General features: G+C 37.5%; 1 pseudogene; it reads left to right on the top strand.

The window, feature by feature from the left end:
• Window positions 1-14461: 14461 nt before the first annotated feature.
• Window positions 14462-15697, top strand: LOC106975615 (28S ribosomal protein S33, mitochondrial-like; annotated as a pseudogene).
• The last annotated feature ends 3248 nt before the right edge of the window (window positions 15698-18945 follow it).

Genomic DNA, 18945 nt, shown 5'->3' with positions numbered 1-18945 from the left:
TAAGTTTAAGCAATATAGAGACAAATCCTGAGAGGTTACATACTAGAAAAAACACTGCTTCAGGGATTTCAGAGAGAAATAATTATTTGGTGAAATGTTACCGAATTGGTAGTGTTGTGTTTATCTGATACTTTTAGCTTAAAATATTATGCAACAGCTGGGCAGATGTTAAAAAGATCAAATCCTTGTGACACAGGAAATAATTGACTTATCTATGCCTATGATTATTTTAGCAATAAAAACAAAGCCAATAATTAAGATGTAGCTTGTAATAGTGCCTTTTAAGGAAAAAATATTTTTACTTGTAAAGCAGAACAGTTCAATACAGAACCATTGGGAGGTACATACAATTCCATCATCAGTGCATATATGTGATACCATGTGATCATGTACCCAGCTACCAAACAGTTAAGTCATTAATAAATATTAACTGACTGCTCAAAATATAACAAACACTGTTAGAGAATGGAGACTCAGATCTGGTTACCAGACACGGCCAATTCCTGGCAAGGCACCAAGAGATTATTAACACTGTCTGTTCACTCCAATGAATATCATCTATCTATTTTTTAACAATACCTGAAGAAGTTAACTAGAGATTTTTTAAGAATAGCAAAAGGAATTAATTGAGAAAAAATGATAGTCTAAATATAATATAAAATGAATCTAAAATGTCAATTTTTAACTATTTATTTATGAGTTTTAGAGTTATTCAATTCTTAATTCACTTATCCTTAATTCATTTCCAGGGTATTAATAAAAACTTCTAAAAATAATGGGCAATTATGGGCATTTCTTTTTTTATGTTTATTTATTTATTTTGAGAGAGAGAGACAGAGAGAGCAGGTGTGAGAGGGGCAGAGAAAGAGGAAATCCCAAGCAGGCTCCATGCTTTCAGGGCAGAGCCATGAACTGTGAGATCGTGACCTGATCGGAAACCGTGAGTGGGATGTTTAACCAACTGAGCCATCCCGGTGCCCTATGGTCATTTCTTTATTCAGGTTCTGCAACTAGTTCTCCTCTTCTTAATCTTAACTTTAAGTGCATCTTATTCATAATTCAGAATAGTCAACCAATACTTTCTGAAGAGCTGACACATGCCAGGCACGTGCTGCCTCCACAGAATCATATTATATTGTGATTTCCTGAGTTTCATGACATACCATATTTTCATGCCAGAGTCATCAATTCATTCTGTGTGCTTATTGGCATAACAGTTATATACAACTCTCTGTCTCTCTGCAAATACTCTAGATTTAGGTGATAGATATAAACAGGCATGTTGGAGGGGAGTTGTTCATTTCTTTGTATATCTGTCTTATCTGTAAGAGCACAACAGCAGTTGTTAATTTTTTTGTCATTCCTTTTATTAATATTGCCCTTTCCTCACTCCATCTGGTCCTATTATCCCTTATTTTAGTCCCACCTCTTTCCCTCATTCCCCTTCATCTCTCATTCCACCTCTCCATAACCAATGTCACAGAGAGATTTCTGCCAGATAGGTCCTGTCATCCTGCCTCTCACAACATCCTAACAGGGAAAATCAATGAGCCTTAGGGCTTCTTCTTAACTAAGGTCTTATTCAAGGATGAGTGTTATTCTTTCATGACTACCATGTATGAGTTACACTGAACAGCTTTAAAATACCAAATCAATTCAGTTTTATCTTATGATGGCAATCAACTCAAACTTTTACCTTAAAATTGAAACTTTTATACTGGCCTAAAGCCCATGGCACTAAATTGAAAACTAAGAACAGCCAAAGAAGATAAAGTCTGCAAATTTTGCAGATAAAATGGATTACTATGAGGCTGTGCCAAATGTCTATTCAGTATGTGTTACAAATTAGATGGGAGCCTATTCCAACAAACTCATACTGAGTAGTTCGAGAATAATGAAGAAAAATAAGAAAAGGAACGTCTGACTTGAAATAAATGCTCAACCCAAAGTAGTCTGTTTTTTATCTTCTCCTTTTTTTAAAGCATGTTTATATAGCAGGCTTTAAAATAACCTTGGAGAAATGAAATAATCACTGCCTCCCATGATGATTCTGTTGTGCAAAAAGAGAACCTCATTTACTCCTTTGTTCAAAAGATATTCATTGAATATTTTATCAATTCCAGTGTTGTGCCATAAAGATACAATGATGAAGCAGATAGAGACTATGCCTCTTGGATGAGTTCATGCTGGGAGCGTACCTGGAGACAGCATTCAACCCAGTCTTAGGAATTTACTTACTGTTTCCTAGAGAAGATAACATCTAAGCTAAGCCCTGAAAGATGAAAAGGAAATAAATTAATTCTATTCTTATTTTTAATGTTTTTATTTATTTTTGAGAGAGAGAGAGAGACAGAGCATGAGTGGGGGAGGGGCAGAGAGAGAGACAGAGACACAGAATCCAAAACAGTCTCTGTCAGCTCTGTGCTGACAGCTCAGAGCCCGACACGGGGCTCAAACTCGTGAACCACGAGATCATGACCTGAGCTGAAGTTGGACCCTCAACCGACTGAGCCACACAGGTGCCCCTGATTAATCCTATTCTTAAATTTTGTGAGATTCCACAACCTTGAGACTATTTCTCAGACATTTTAATATAGAGATGAGAGACATAAATAAAATAGTTCTTTTCTATACAATATCATCCCCTGACCAGCTAACCATGTACCTTTCCTTCTTCCCAAAGTGGGAACAAGAGAGAAACAAAAACAAATTAGGGGTGAGGTAGAAGTTTCTTGACAGTTTTAGAGGGGCAGGTTATAATCAATTATAGAGGAGTTCTATCCTAACACACACATAAACACACACACACACACACACACACACACACACACACACCTTTTTAACAGCCAAATACTCAGAAACTTCCAAAGCTGATCTAAACAGAAGGAATTGAAAATTCAAACTGAATAGTGGGCTTTGAAAGGCAAATATATGAATGAATGGTTGATTTTACAACTACAGACCTTATAAAAAAAGAAAGTTTTTGTTATTCAGAATTTTGACATATTCCTTCTGCTTCATTGTGGTTTCCTGAGTTACTTAAACTTATATTCAGGAAAAGGAAAGCCACATATACTAACTGATAATACATATAGCTAGCCATAGAACTATTAGTAATAAGTCTTTTAGGAGTAAGTTCAGATCTTTAAATGCAGTTGAGATTCTTTCAGGCATCACCTCCACAACACCCACTATGAAAGACCTCTTTGAACCTACCTAAAGAAAGCTCTACAGATAGATCAGTAACAGGGCAAAATACAATTAAAAGGTGATACCTAAAGAAGATGGTGTTTAAAGAAATGGATCAGGTAATTGTCATCCTGGATTATTTCAACAAATAGTTCATCTTACTCCTTGCCCCATAATAAGTTCATTTTGCTGACTTTATTTTTTTTTAATTTATTTTGAAAGAGACAGAGACAGTGCGAGTCAGGAGTGGGGCAGGGAGAGAGAATCCCAAGCAGGCTCCGCACTGTCAGCGCAGGGTCCAACGCGGGGCTTGAACCCATGAATCTGGGAGATCATGACCTGAGTCGAAACCAAGAGTTGGATGCTTAACTGACTGAACCACCCAGGGGCCCCATTTTGCTGACTTTAAAACTCATTGGTCCATCCAACATCGCAACTTCCCTGCTAACTACTTCGAACCTATTTTTACTTAATTTCTGAAAATTAATGATCCCTACATCAAAATTTCTCTCTCTGACCATCTCTCTTTCCACAAATTCCCATTGACTCATTCTACTGACCCTAGCTGTTCTAGAAATTAAGCACTTGCAACCTCTGATTCTTAGTCCTTCCAAATTCTTCCAGGCCACCTGAAGTGGGGAAAAGGTACGAGAAGTAGCCCCCACCTGCCTATGCAGATGCCTTATGTACAAACCAAAATTAATCATCTTTTAACACAAAACTGCCATTCCTTTAATTTTCTCTATCCTTATAAATTATAAAAGCCAAGCATAGTCTGGGTACAGCAATGTATTAATAAGGATAAGCTATCTATTATAACCGAAAAGCTCAAATTTCAGTAGCTTTAATTGATGATTTATTTCTCATCCACATCACAATCCAATGTAGGTCAATGTGAGGGGATGGAGATGGGCTTTACTCTACACCATCATTTAGAGACCAGGGCTTCTTCCTTCTAGTGTCTCTGACCACTAGTGGCTCCAACCATTAGGACAATTACAGAATAGTTTTATAGGAGAGGCCTGGGGTGGAATATCTCACTTGTACCTATATCCCATTGTCCAGAAGTCTATTACATGACTCCACCATAACTGAAAGAAAGGCTTGGGAATGTAAACTTGAGTGCCCCCCAAAGAGAGAAGATGGGTATGATGCACAGACTTTGCAACTAGTAATGAACAAAACAAAGCTCCCTATATGTACCTAGTGTAGAGAGAGGGACAATAAAGAAAATGTACATGATCATATCAGATAGTGATAAGTGTTGCAAAGAGAAATAATCTGGGGTAAGGAAATAAGGCAATATCACTGCATTTCACTGATTCTAAAAAATTTTTTTCTTCACATTTTAACATCTCTAAAATCAGGATGCATATTATGAAACTGTCATATCATTGCTTAATTGGTACTTTTCTTTCTTAGTGTTATCCAAAGTAATATTACAACCTACTAAAAATGACACATAAGATATTTTGTATAGAGTTATCAGGGAAGGCTTTTCTGCAATGATATGTCATCAAAGACCTTGATAAAGAGAGAGATAAAACCACAATAATAGCTAGGGGCAAAGAGCACTGAGCAGAAGAAACATCAAGGGATGTTCAAGGAAGAGCAAAGATGCAACAGTGGCTAAGTGGAATAGGTGAGGTAGAGAATGGTAGAAGGTGACGCTAGAGCTGGTGACCTTCAACAAATTATCTCACTTAATATGTTTCACTTAATATTTCACTTAACTAAGCCTGATTTCTAAACTGTGAAATAAACACAACAGCATCTACCTGATATGAATGTGTGAAGTTTAAAAAACATAATGCAGTGAAGCAGAGGAACAGAAATGGCACGGGCATTCTCAACCCTGCCTTTCCCTTCTTTCCACCTTGATAATGATCTACCAATCATTTGATCCCCTTATACTTCCTCTAATAGAGGAGTGACAATAATACATTTTGGTTTTTCTAATATAATTTTAGGCTTCATATTTTAAGCTTTTAATGTAAATCCTCATCCATTCAAACACACCATTTCCTATAAACTAACAAAAGCTATACATACAATCTTCTGGCCCTTTTCCTCATAATAAGTTCTCAAAAGAAAGCTCTCTAAGTGTCACATTCTTTCTTTATTTCACTGAAAATGAAGCATTCACTCTTTTTTTCTTTTCTCTATTATATATGTAGACTCGAGAGGAGGAGAACAAGGAGATGGATGAGGACTGGCAGATTACTAAATCTTGAAAAGGCTTTCCTGTTTTCGTTTAAACTGTATTCTCATCTCCCTCAAAAAAACTTTTGACTGACTTGCCCCACAAATCAGTATTTAAGATTTACATTCCAAGTCATTACATATTTCACTCATATTCTGATGGACACTCAGATTTATTTCAGATATAGACATTCTACTCTGACAAAGAAACCATCCGATCATGATGGTCTAATAAAAAGACTGATACCTTTACTTAGTTCCTTTCCCATGTTCTTTTCCTATTTCCCATTTTACTTAAAGTGCTCCTTTAGGAAACCAGATTTTACTGGTTTGAAAAGTTACTGTATGAACTTTCCCAATAAACTAAATTGTCAAATATTTCTGTGAGATGTATTTATAGAAATACTTATAAATAAAACCAATGCAGCAGAAAAAAAACCAAGTTGTTAATAAATTTAATTTTAATGATAGGACACAAAAAAGGTGAAACTCATAAAAAGAAGAAAAAGTACTGGCATTTATATAGTTTGGCTTAGATTTTACATAAGTAAATTCAATATTATAATTTAGCAACTGGACTAAAAGAAGTCACCTAAGTTTCTATCCTAACAACACCACAAATCTAATGATTTCAAGGTGAGTTTCATCACACACTTTTATAGTCTTTTAAAACATAGTCCAGAGAGGTGTATATATGTACATTAGTTTTAAATGACTGATTTATTTAATCCCAAACTATTTTCATAATAATTGGGTAGTCCATAGATTAGATTCCTACTTCTTACCCTAACATGGTCAACTTGAGAAGATGCCCTTGGCAATGAAGAGAAAATTGCTTTAGACAATATATAATATCAAGGGCAAAAGAAGGTGACATGTGGAAAAATAATCTGGGATGGTTTAAACAGAGAAAATATAAAAACTGAGGTGGCTAAGGCTTTAAATTAACTAATATTTCCTCCCTGCATTATTCATATCCCTTGATTCCTCACCCCACCCCCAATTCAGCAGCAATAACACTCATTGCCTTGATAAAAAGAAGAAAAAAGTCTTATTTCTGGCTTTTGAACTTGAAAACCTTGGAATCAGAGGACAAAAGGAAAAAATTATTATGATAAAACAATCTATAAGAATCCTAGTAAAGCTAAAAGAAAAAAAATTAACTAGAGAATAATAAAAGTTCCTAGGACTAGAGAAATCATTGGAGGAAGACCCTGCCTAAACACCAGGTACAGGTGAATGTGGATGAGTCCATGCCCCAATTCCTGGGTAAAGTTTAGGGAAGCAGCAAAACCTCAAGGTTCTCCATATCTCCTGTGCTGCCCACAGAAGAGATGGCTGTATAAATTAGTCTTCAGACGGTACCCTAGGGATTCCTGTGACATGACACGGCTCAGGAGCACAGAATGTTTCCTATATTTCTAAGAACAGTACAGGAATGGCCCAGAGAACCAGCTGCTTAAAAAGAAATAAGAAAGGACCCAGAAATTACCACCAAGACCAAAGTTCATTCCATCAAATGCTGATGAAGGCACCTGACACTAAAAAGGGCTAGATGTGTCCTCCCAATGATTTGGCCTTATGAAAGTCTCCTGGAATTTATGCTAAAAGGTGTAAGTTAATAAGAAGGAATGTCACATTGACTGAATTATGGTTCTACCTTTCCATTAAATTGAACATTTAATTCTTATTTAAAAAATAAAGTTAACATTCTTGTACAATTTTGTCTTTTAGACTCAGATTTATACCTGCTAAATGGAATGAACCCTGTCTGATTCTAACTTATTTCATGCATTGAACTCAGACAGGAGCCTGAGTGGGGGTGGTATAAGACTAAAGTAGAGGAGTGGTGGAGAGGTGAAATGGTGACCCTGATGTAATTCTGCAGCTCTCCCTCTGACTCCATTTCAGACTTCCTACACATATACTTTTGAGTGCCTCTGACAAGGCTGCAGCCAAACCTTGGCTTAAGTATCTTACAGACATTTTCTCTCTCCTTACTGCAACCTTTCTTCATTGATAGGGTAAAGATGATGACCAAAGGTTTAGAAAGTTACATAATCATTCAAGTTCACACAATTACTAAGTGAGGATTTGGACCTGAGTCTCCCTGGCCCTGAAGCCCATACCATATCCACCCCCCCAGGTGGCCTCCAATAGCAAGGTGCAGTCAAATTTTAAGGAAATGTAACTGCGGGGGAGGGAGGGGCAGAGGGGGTGGGAAATACTAGAACTGTATTTGAGGAGAATCTGTTTTTTTTCCACAGGAGTGTATGAAAAGGGACTTCTGATTTTGTGGGGAGAATAATGCCAGGGAAGGATTTTTTTTCCATTTACTCATTCAACAACATATTCAAGCACCCATGATATGTAAGGTACAGTACTCCAAACAGTGTCATCCTCACTATAGAAGCCACTCTAGTGCCAGAACTCTACTCAAGGTACATAGTAAGAACCATGAACATTATTCCTCCCCTCATTGTTTCTGGAGACCAAAACTGCTTTATAACACCTGGAAGGGAGCAAGGCGCACACTCACTGCTCTAAGGAATAAGGACAGTATATGTTTGCAATACATATAATATTTTACCAGTTACTTGCTTTCCAGATCTCATATGACAAAGTTCAGTCATTAGCATGAGTTTAAGGCCCTTCGGTATCTTCCCTGACCTCCCTCTTCAAACCTGCACTTCAGCTACCCTGTGCTATTCTAACTCTATTTCCATCACCTAAAATGCCCTTCCTAACCTATTTTGTGCATTCCTCAAATATCCCTAGATTCTAATTCCTCTAGGAAACCTTTTAGGAACCATCTCTTTGCTTGCAAAATCACTAATTCCTTCCTCTGATTCCATTCAGCAATTCTTTCACACTTCTACAAAAGCATTTACATCATTTATGTAAAATGGGCAATAGTGATCACAGGTAGAATTCAGAGGAGGAAAAACTCCATGGCAATGGAGGAGGAGAAGGTATCAGAGTTAGAAAAAATGGAATGTATAAAGTCAGTGAATTCAGAAGAACACATACATAGGTCAGCAATACTTTTTGGAAGAATAGATTAAAGGTAAAAAAATAAAAAAGAGGGAGAAGTTGAAGATTATTTACAAACATATGGCCAGAAAAGTAAGGTACCCCAAGTATACTATTGAACCACATGAAGCAGTTGGGGCTGTAATTCGTGGTAACAGTCATGTTGGTGACAGACAATTTTCTTAGTAATAGACACCTGCATCATGCCACTGACATTTTTTTAATGCTTTTTATTGATTTTTGAGACAGGGAGAGACAGAGCATGAACAGGGGAGGGTCAGAGAGAGGGAGACAGAGAATCTGAAACAGGCTCCAGGCTCTGAGCTGTCAGCACAGAGCCCGACGCAGGGCTCAAACTCATGGACCGCGAGATCATGACCTGAGCCGAAGTCGGCTGGCTGCTTAACCGACTGAGCCACCCAGGCGCCCCTGCCACTGACATTATAATGGGGACAACCATAAGAAAATAAATTCATAATTAGAGGTGGAGATATACATAGTGTAGATATCTTCACCTTTTGGCAAAGGTTTAGAAAGAGGTTTGGAGGGGTTTGTGCTAAAAAACAACAATAACATCCTGAAAGATGAATTTTGGATCATATATTATAATAGAGCTCATTTCATTCTACATACCCAAGATACTTTCTGGAAACAGTGCATAATTATTTTTCCATGTACATATGTTGATGTAGATAATATGTCAACTATTTCTTCCAATCAATGATGTCTCATCTACTCTACCTATCAATCCCCCTGCCTAGAAAAAAACTTTAAACTAGATTTTCACTTAAAAAAAGTGAATTTCTTTCCTACTTGCAACTGGGAAGTAATGGAAGTTCATTTTCCCAATGACCTAAGTTAGGGTGGGGATTGGAAAGGTTGTGTCAACTCACTACTTAGATTTCTCAAGGAATCAATAAATTGGCTTATGGGCAGGGTGTGAGCTAGTCTCTGCAGAGACACTAGTAACTAACTTTACCTGCAGGAAGGAAAATGCAGGAAGACTAGAATAGTGCTTGGCAGAAAAAAAATGCAGAAATAGACTAATTCAATCCCCATGATGGGGGGTCAGAAAGGGATGCAACGTTTTAACCAGTAAACATTTGATTTATTATAGCAACAGGTATAGAAATGGAGAGACATTCATGGCCCTGAAAGAATCTGGTGACAGATGCATGAATGAATAGAACTGGAGTCATCTCTGAAAAGGTAAAGTTGAGAAGGGGTAAAGTTGCCCAACAGCTAGGACCAGAAGATCAGTAAGCAAGTTTTGGTTGAGGTGAGGAGTAAATCAAAAAGGGCTAGAGAGAGAAGAAAGAAAGCTTGCAGAGATGTAATGAGTTTGCTCATTACAGTAAACTCTGCCCAGGCCACTTGGGTATTGGAAGTGACAGAGTAGCAGCCAACCCAGGGAAAGTGGTAGTCATGCCATGTCACAAAGAGATTTTCAAGGACAAACAAGAAAAGATCTTTCCCCCTCTCTTCCTAGTTTCCAAGAAGAAAATTAGCTATAAATAGCAATATAGTAACTATGGACAACTGAAAAATATCTACCCCGTCTCTATATCAAGGTTGTCTCCATGGGTACTGTTGTGACTCCAGGATGACAAGTCAAAGATGATGATCAGAATCTCTAGAAGCTGATCTAGGCCTTGTATCTGGACCACTGGACTGCCCTAAACAAGGACATCGAAGATGACAGGGTAGCTAAACAGAATAAGCCACCTCAGAAGATGACATGCCTCTTTGACAAGAAACTTACCTTCACAGGAACACAGAAGAAATCTCTGAGAACTGTTAGCAAGATAAAGGGTAAAAAATAAGAAAAACTGGATGAATGCAAAAGGTCTTAAGAGGTGAGAGTGGGATAATGCTGCACTTTTATTGATCCTCTCAGAAGGAACACCCTTAAAAAAGGTTGGTTTCAAGTAAAGTATTTTAAAGTAAAAAGTTTTGAAACTCTAAGTGGAATGCTACTTACAAGACAAAACCTTGAACTCTAAGTAACTTTGTTTTTATGTGTGCAGCTTAAATCTCTCTCCTTGCTGATAACAAATTCTAGCCTTTGAAACTATGAATGTACAAAAGAGAGCCAACTGGATTCACATTAAACATCAGAATTTCATTGCTTTGAAATGAAAACATAACATTTCCATCATTAAAACTATAGTCAAATATTTCTGAAGCTTCTTTGTAAAACAAACCAGGTAGAAAGATAAGAATTTGGTTTATGCCTCTAAGAATTTTTTAAACTACATATTTTTTCATTTTCAGAATGGATCTTTGCTCCCAATATATTGAACTGAAATGATCTTGAAACAACTGGTATGTTGATCTTTTCTTATAGACTTGTGCTTTAAATCACTATTTTTTTATGTGTTTGGCTTAAGTTTGTGTTTAGAAAGTTGGCCCTAATTAAATAGGAAAACAAAAATGGGTAAAGGTTGAAAATATAGAAATGAATGGCATTATATGTTTAACAATGATTATTCAAGAATTATTGTCCAAGGCTGATGTTTTGGGAGAAAATTCTTTAATGATTATTTTACAATCTTAGTTTGAGGCTGTGGAATTTGTAAATTCTAAATGAGAAGGTATTGGGACCAGAAGATGGCAGTGGAATAGGAGAATCCTAGGCTCACCTCGTCTCATGAATACAACTAGATAAATCATCCCAAATACCCAAGAAACTGACCTGAAAGCTGGCAGAACAGACTTCACAACTAAAGGGAGAGAAGTGATCACACTGAAGAAAGGAGGAAGCACAGAGATATAGTTTAGGGGAGAAATGGATCCTGGCTGTGGAAGGGAGGGAGCTGTGGTCACAGAAAAGGGTGAGACAGAGATGACCACACAGGGGAATGCATAAGGAGAATGTTTCCTCATAGCCATTGCCTTGGGAAATTAGAGGGGCTGAATTTTGTGAGTTCTTGCAACCAGCTGGACTTAAAGCCTGGAGTTTTAGAGGTCAGCGAGCTTGGCTGGGATAGAGCCCCAAGGGCACTACACTGCTCTTGGAGAGAAGGCAGGCAACCAACCCATGGCAGACAGCGTGGAAATAGCGATCTGAAGAGTGCTTGGGGCACACAGTGGGGAGACTATTTGCTCTTCTCAAGTAAGTCCCTGAGAAACAGCGTTCATACAGACAACTCTCAGGGAACACAGGAGCTGGCCAGTGCCGTTTCCCTTGCCTCTCCTCAGCATAAACACAGAACCACCTGTGGGAGGCAGTACAGCAAGAAAAATGGCTGCCTAACTTGCTTACACTAAGCCCCACCCCACTGTGCTCTGGTGGAACTTCCCTTGTCAGTCACACTTCCTCAGTCCTAGTGAGGCCAGCCCTTCCCCCAGAAGACCAGCACAAACCCCTGCCCACACTATGTCTTCTGATCAGAGAGTTTTACAGCACCTCACTTCCAGTGGAGGTGGTGACAGATTGCATTTCACAAGGAGACAGAGCAGAATGTGGTAATTAAAACTCACCACACTCAGGCCAGGGACCAAACACTGCCCACAGCAAACAAGGAGAGCCTCTGCAGATGACTGGCCTGAAGGATAGAGCATCTAGAGCACATGCAAAGCATATGCAGCACACACTGGATATGCTCCTGAAGCACCGGGCCCTAGGCACTACATGACCTCTTCTTCAGAAGTAGGAGACCTCTTACTTTCAGAAGCAGGAGAAATAACTGGCTTGTTTAACATAGAGAAACAGGAAGAGACTTAGACAAAATGCCAAGACAGAGGAATTTATACCAAATAAAAGAACAAGATAAGGCCATAGCTAGAAATCTAAGCAAAATAGATATAAGTAACATGTCTGATGGAAAATTTAAAGCAGCAATCCTAAGGACACTCACTGGACTTGAGAAAAGAATGGAAGACATCAGTGACACCCTTACCACAGAAATAAAAGAGTTAAAAAAAGAATCAATCAAAGATGAAGAGTGCAAAAAACAAAATTAGAAACATACTTGATATAATAAACAGTAGTAGGCTAGAAGAAGCAAAGGAACAAATTAATGACCTAGAAGACAAAGCAATGGAAAGCAATGAAGCGGAAAAAAAGAGAGGAAGAATTATGCAAAATGAGAATAGACTTAGAGAACTCAGTAACTCCATCAAACATAATAACATTCATATTATAGGAGTCCCAGAAGAAGAGAAGAGAGAAAAGGGGCAGAAAATTTACTTGAAGAAATAATAACTGAAAAGTCTCCTAATATGGGGAAGGAAACATACATCCAGATCCAGGAGGCACAGAGAATTCCCATCAAGACATACTGTGAGTAAACTTGCAAGATATAGTGATAAAGAAAAATTCTTAAAAGTACCAAGACAAAATAAGTCATTAACTTACAAGGGAAAACCCATAAGGCTAGCAGGATATTTTTCAACAGAAAATTGGCAAGTCAGAAGGGAGTGGCATGACATATTCAAAGTGCTAAATGGGAAAAATCTGCAGCCAAGAATATTCTATTCAGCAAAGCTATCATTCAGAATAGAAGGAGAAATAGTTTCCCAGACAAATAAAAACTAAAGGAGTTTGTGACCAATAAAGGAGCCTCACAAGAAATATTAAAAGGGACACTTTGAGTGCAAAGGGGGACCAAAAGTGAGAGTATAAAGGTAAGAAACACAAAAGCAGTAAAAATGAATATTTTTGTAAAAAATCAGTCAAGGAACACACCAAAAAAAATGATATACAATATAACAACATATGTCTAAAATGTGGGGAGGACAGGAGAAAAGAACGGTTCAAACTTAAATGACCTACAACTTAATATAGACTGCTATATGCAGAAGAGGTTATATACAAACATAATGGTAACCATATTTCAAAAACCATATATCAAAAACCACTAATAAAAATGCAAAGAATAAAGAGAAAGAAACCCAAATATATCATTAAAGAAAATCAGTAAAACATGAAAGACAAGAAAGGATCAGAGAAAATCTCCAGGAACAGCCACAAAACAAGTAAAAGAATGGTAATAAATACATTTTTATCACTAATTACTTTGCATGTACATGGACAAAACACTCCAGTCAAAAGACTCAGGGTGACAGAGTGGACAACAAAAACCATACCCATCTATAGGCTGACTACAAGAGACTCATTTTAGACATAAAGACATCTTTAGATTGAAAGTGAGTAGATGGGAGAAACATTTGTCATGTACATGGATGTCAACAGAAAGCCAGAGTAACAATACTTATATTGAACAAACTAGACTTTACAGTAAAGACTGTAGGAGCGCCTGGGTGGCTCAGTCGTTTGAGCGACTGACTTCGGCTTAGGTCATGATCTCACGGTTTGTGAGTTCGAGCCTCACAACAGGCTCTGTGCTGACAGCTCAGAGTCTGGAGCCTGCTTCTGATTCTGTGTCTCCCTCTCTCTCTGCCCCTCCCCCACTCATGCTCTGTCTCTCTCTGTCTCAGAAATAAATAAACATAAAAAAAACTTTTTAAAATTAAATTAAAGCAAAGACTGTAACAAGAGACAAAAAAGAACACTATATAATAATAAAGGGGACAGATCAACAAGATATAACAATTGTAAGTATTTATGCACCCAATACAAAAGCTCCCAAATATATAAAACAATTAATAGTAAACAAGGAAACTAATCAATAATAATACATTAGTAGTAGGAGACTTTTACACCACACACATGGACAGATCATCTAAACAGAAAATTAACAAGGAAACAGTGGTTTGGAATAACATACTGGACCACATGGACTTAACAGATACATTAGGAACATTCCATCCTAAAACAGCAGACTATACATTCTTCTCAAATGCACATGGAACACTCTCCAGAATAGATCACATATTAGGCCACAAAACAGGCCTTCACAAATTAAGAAGATTGAAGTCAAACCATGCATCTTTTCTGATCACAATCCTATGAAATTATTAGTCAACCACAAAAAAAAATCAGGAAAGACCACAGAGGTTAAATACCATGCTAATAAACAATGAATTGGTCAATCAGGAAATTAATGGAAAAATACATGGACAGAGGGGAGGGCCTTCCAGGAGAGGGGCGCACGGGAGAGGAAGGTTGCGTGTAGGGATTCATGCTCCTTGCTGCTCAGGAAATGTCTTCACTTTCAGAATATGCCTTGCACATGAGTTGTCTCAGTGCCCGGCTACTTGGTGAAGTTGCCAGGCCCACTGATTCTAAAAACATGAAAGTGGTGAAGGTCTTCAGTGAGTAGCCTTTAGCCAAGAAGAAGGAGACTTATGACTGGTATCCAAATCACAACACTTACTTTGCACTCATGGGGACACTACGTTTTCTTGGCCTCTATAGAGATGAGCATCAGGACTTCAAGGAGGAGCAGATGCGTCTAAAGAAGCTTCATGGCAAGGGGAAACCAAGGAAAGGAGAAGGGAAAAGAGCAGCAAAAAAGAAATAGTGTTGGTCGGTCCATCAGGAGAAAAAACTTCTTTCTCAGCAACTGACAGCAGAAGGTGTAATCATCTTTCCACATCTTGGGAGGAGTGGGAGCTTCCTAACTGAAGATTATTTGGAGGAACACAATCATTTCTCTCTTGAAGTCCAATCCAGTTGAATTGTAACTGGTTTCGGGGACATGTTATAATTCTGCAAAGCTGTTTGGCCTTGGTTTTTTACTCAGATGTTTACCTCTTCCTCTAAAGAAATTATTTCTTAAATCATTGAAGAAGGACTCATTTGGGCTGGAAATGTGATGTTGAGAGCACAGGGGCAAACTCATCCGATGAGCATCCTTTAATGTCCTCAGTATTCCTTCTTGCTTCCCCCACTGCACCAGCTCTGAACTCCTCCATCTCTCTGACTGCTCAGACACTGTCTCCACCACCAAGCTCATAAACTTTAGGTACCTCTCCACCTAGTCCTTGGAGAGTGTCTAATAAGATAGATTTGTGGGACAAGGCTGTACCTGCTAAGAGAGTACTGAGTGAGTACCTACTGTATACAATGTACTGGGGCCCTGGTAATACCATGGTTAGCAATAGAAAACAGTCCCTACCTTGTGGAACTTTCAGGCTTGTGGGGAAGACTAAATATTATATCACTACACAAATTAAATTGTATTAAATGCTACAAAGGAAAAATCCAGACTTCTGCGACAGTGTGGATCAATGAATGGCTCAACCCAGAGATAGCAAGAGGCCCAAACATCAGGTAGTTTAAAGAAGGTCTCCCTAGGCACTCCTGGGTAGCTCAGTTGATTAAGATTCTAACTCCTGATTTCAGCTCAGGTCATATGGGTCATGAGTTTGAGCGCCATATCGGGCTCCATGCTGACAGTACAGATAGATCCTGCTTGAGAGTCTCTCCCTCTCTCTCTCTCTGCCCCTCCCCCCATCTCTCTCTCAAAATAAATAAATAAACTTTAAAAAAAAATACATGGAAACAAATGAAGATGAAAACACAACAATCCAAAACCTTTAGGATGCAGCAAAAGTGGTTCTAAGAGGGAAGTATATAGTAACAAACGCCTATATCAAGAAGCAAGAAAAATTTCAAATAAACAACCTAATCTTATACCTAAAGGAGCAACACAAAGAACACCAAACAAAGCCCAAAGCTAGCAGAAGGAAGGAAATAATAAAGATTAGAGCAGAAATAAATGATAAAGAAAATAAGAAAATAGAACATATCAATGAAATCAGGAGTTCTTTTTTTTGAAAAAATTAATAAAATTGATAAACCTCTAAGCCAGGCTTACCAAAAAGAAAAGAGAAAGAACATAAATAAGTACAATCATAAATGAGAGGTGAGAAATAACAAACAACATCACAGAAATACAATTATAAGAGAATATTATGAAAAGCTTTATGCCAAAAAAATGGACAAACTGGAAGAAATTATAAATTCCTAGAAAAATATAACCTCCCATAACAGAATCAAGAAGAAATAGAAAATTTTAATACACTGATAATCAGCAAAGAAATTGAATCAGAAAACTCCCAACAAACAGAACTCTAGAACCAGATGGCTTCAATGGCAAATTATACCAAATACTTAAAGAATTAATACCTATTCTTAAACTATTCCAAAAATAAAAAAGTAAGGAAAACTTCTAAATTCATTCTATGAGGCATTACCCTAATACTAAAATCTGATAAAGACACTACAAAAAATGAGAACTTCATCACCTCTGATGAACATAGATGCAAAATCCTCAACAAAATACTAGCAAAATGAATCCAACAATATATTTTTAAAAATCATTCACTAGAATAGCGAACCCAGAATTGGACCCATAAATGTATGGCCAACTAATCTTTGAAAAAGCAGAAAAGAATATCTAATGGAAAAAAGACAGTCTCTTTAGCAAATGGTGCTGGGAGAACTGGACAGTAACATGCAGAATAATGAAACTAGACCACTTTCTTATATCATACACAAAAATAAAATCAAAACGGATGAAAGACCTGAATATGATACAGGAAACCATCAAAACCCTAGAGGAGAAAGCAGGCAACAACCTCTTTGACCTCAGCCGCAGCTATTTCTTACTTGACACATCTCCAAAGGCAAGGGAATTAAAAGCAAAAATGAACTATTGGGACCTCATGAAGATAAAAAGCTTCTGCACAGCGAAGCAAACAATCAACAAAACTAAAAGGCAACCGACGGATGGGAAAAGATATTTGCAAATGACATGTCAGACAAAGAGCTATTATCCAAAATCTATAAAGAAGTCACCAAAGTCCACACCCGAAATACAAATAATCTAGTGAAGAAATGGGCAGAAGACATGAATAGACACTTCTCTAAAGAAGACATCCAGATGGCCAAGAGGAACATAAAAAGATCCTCAACATCACTCCTCATCAGGGAAATACAAGTCAAAGCCACACTGAGATACCACCTCACGCCAGTCAGAGTGGCTAAAATAAACAAATTAGGAGACTATAGATGCTGGCAAGGATGTGGAGAAATGGGAACCCTCTTGCACTATTGGTGGAAATGCAAACTAATGCAGCCACTCAGAAAAACAGTGTGGAGATTCCTCAAAAAATTGAAAATAGAACTACCCTATGACCCAGCAATAGCACTGCTAGGAATTTACCCAAGGGATACAGGAGTGCTGATGCATAGGGGCACATGTACCCCAATGTTCATAGCAGCACTTTCAACAATAGCCAAATTATGGAAAGAGCCTAAATGTCCATCAACTGATGAATGGATAAAGAAGATGTGGTTTATATATACAATGGAATATTGTATATATAATATATACAAATCTGGTCATTTGCAGCAATGTGGATGGAACTGGAGGGTATTATGCTAAGTGAAATAAGCCAGTCAGAGAAAGACAGATACCATATGTTTTCACTCATATGTGAATCTTGAGAAACTCAACAGAAGACCATGGGGCAGAGGAAGGGGAAAATAAGTTACAAACAGAGAGGGAGGGAGGGAAACCATAAGAGACTCTTAAATACAGAGAACAAACTGAGGGTTTATGTGGGTGGAGGAAAGGGGAAAGTGGGTGATGGGCATTGAGGAGGGCACTTGTTGGGATGAGTACTGGGTGTTGTATGGAAACCAATTTGACAATAAATTATATTAAATTAATTAATTAGTTAATTAATTAAAATAAAAAATCATTCACCATGATCAAGTGGGATTTATTCCCAGTAAGTAAAGGTGCTTCAATATTTGCAAAGTAATCAATGTGATACATAACATCAGTAGCAGAAAGGATAAAAACCATATGATCATTTCAATAGATGTAGACAAAGCATTTAACAAAGTACAACCTCCATCCATGATAAAAGCCCTCAACAAAGTAGGTTTGAGGGAACATACCTCAACACAATAAAGCCCATATATGAAAAACCCATAGCTAACATCATCCTAAATGAAAAAAACTGAGAGCTTTTCTTCAATGGTCAGGAACAAGACAGTCCACTCTCACCACTGTTACTTAACATAGTACTGGAAGTCTTGGCCACAGCAATCAAACAACAAAAAGAAATAAAAGATATCCAAACTGGCAAGGAAAAAGTAAAATTTTCACTATTTGCAGGTGACATGATACTATACAGATAAAACCTGAAAGACTCCACCAAAAAACTTCTGGAATTGATAAATGAATTTAGTAAAGTTGCAGGATACAAAATCAATTATACAGAAACATGCTGCATTTCTATACACCAATAATGAAACAGCAGAAAGAGAAATTAAGGAATCAATCTCACTTACAACTGCACGAAAAATAATAATATAGCTAGGAATAAACCTAACCAAAGAGTTGAAAGACCTGTATTTTGAAAACTATAAAGCACTGATGAAATAAACTGAAGAGGATACAAAGAAATGGAAAGACATTCCATGCTCATGGATTAGAAGAACAAATAATGTTAAAAATGTCTGTACTACCCAAAGCAATCTCCAGATTTAATGCAATCCCTACCAAAATACCAACAGGATTTTCACAGAGCTAGAACAAACAATCCTAACATTTGTATGGAACCACAAAACACCCCGAATAGCCAAAGCAAACTTGA

This window comes from Acinonyx jubatus, chromosome C2 (assembly GCF_027475565.1).
Source record: "Acinonyx jubatus isolate Ajub_Pintada_27869175 chromosome C2, VMU_Ajub_asm_v1.0, whole genome shotgun sequence".
NCBI classification, from domain to species: domain Eukaryota; kingdom Metazoa; phylum Chordata; class Mammalia; order Carnivora; family Felidae; genus Acinonyx; species Acinonyx jubatus.
The sequence above is the reverse complement of the archived record's forward strand: the minus strand, read 5'-3'. Positions and strand labels throughout refer to the sequence as shown.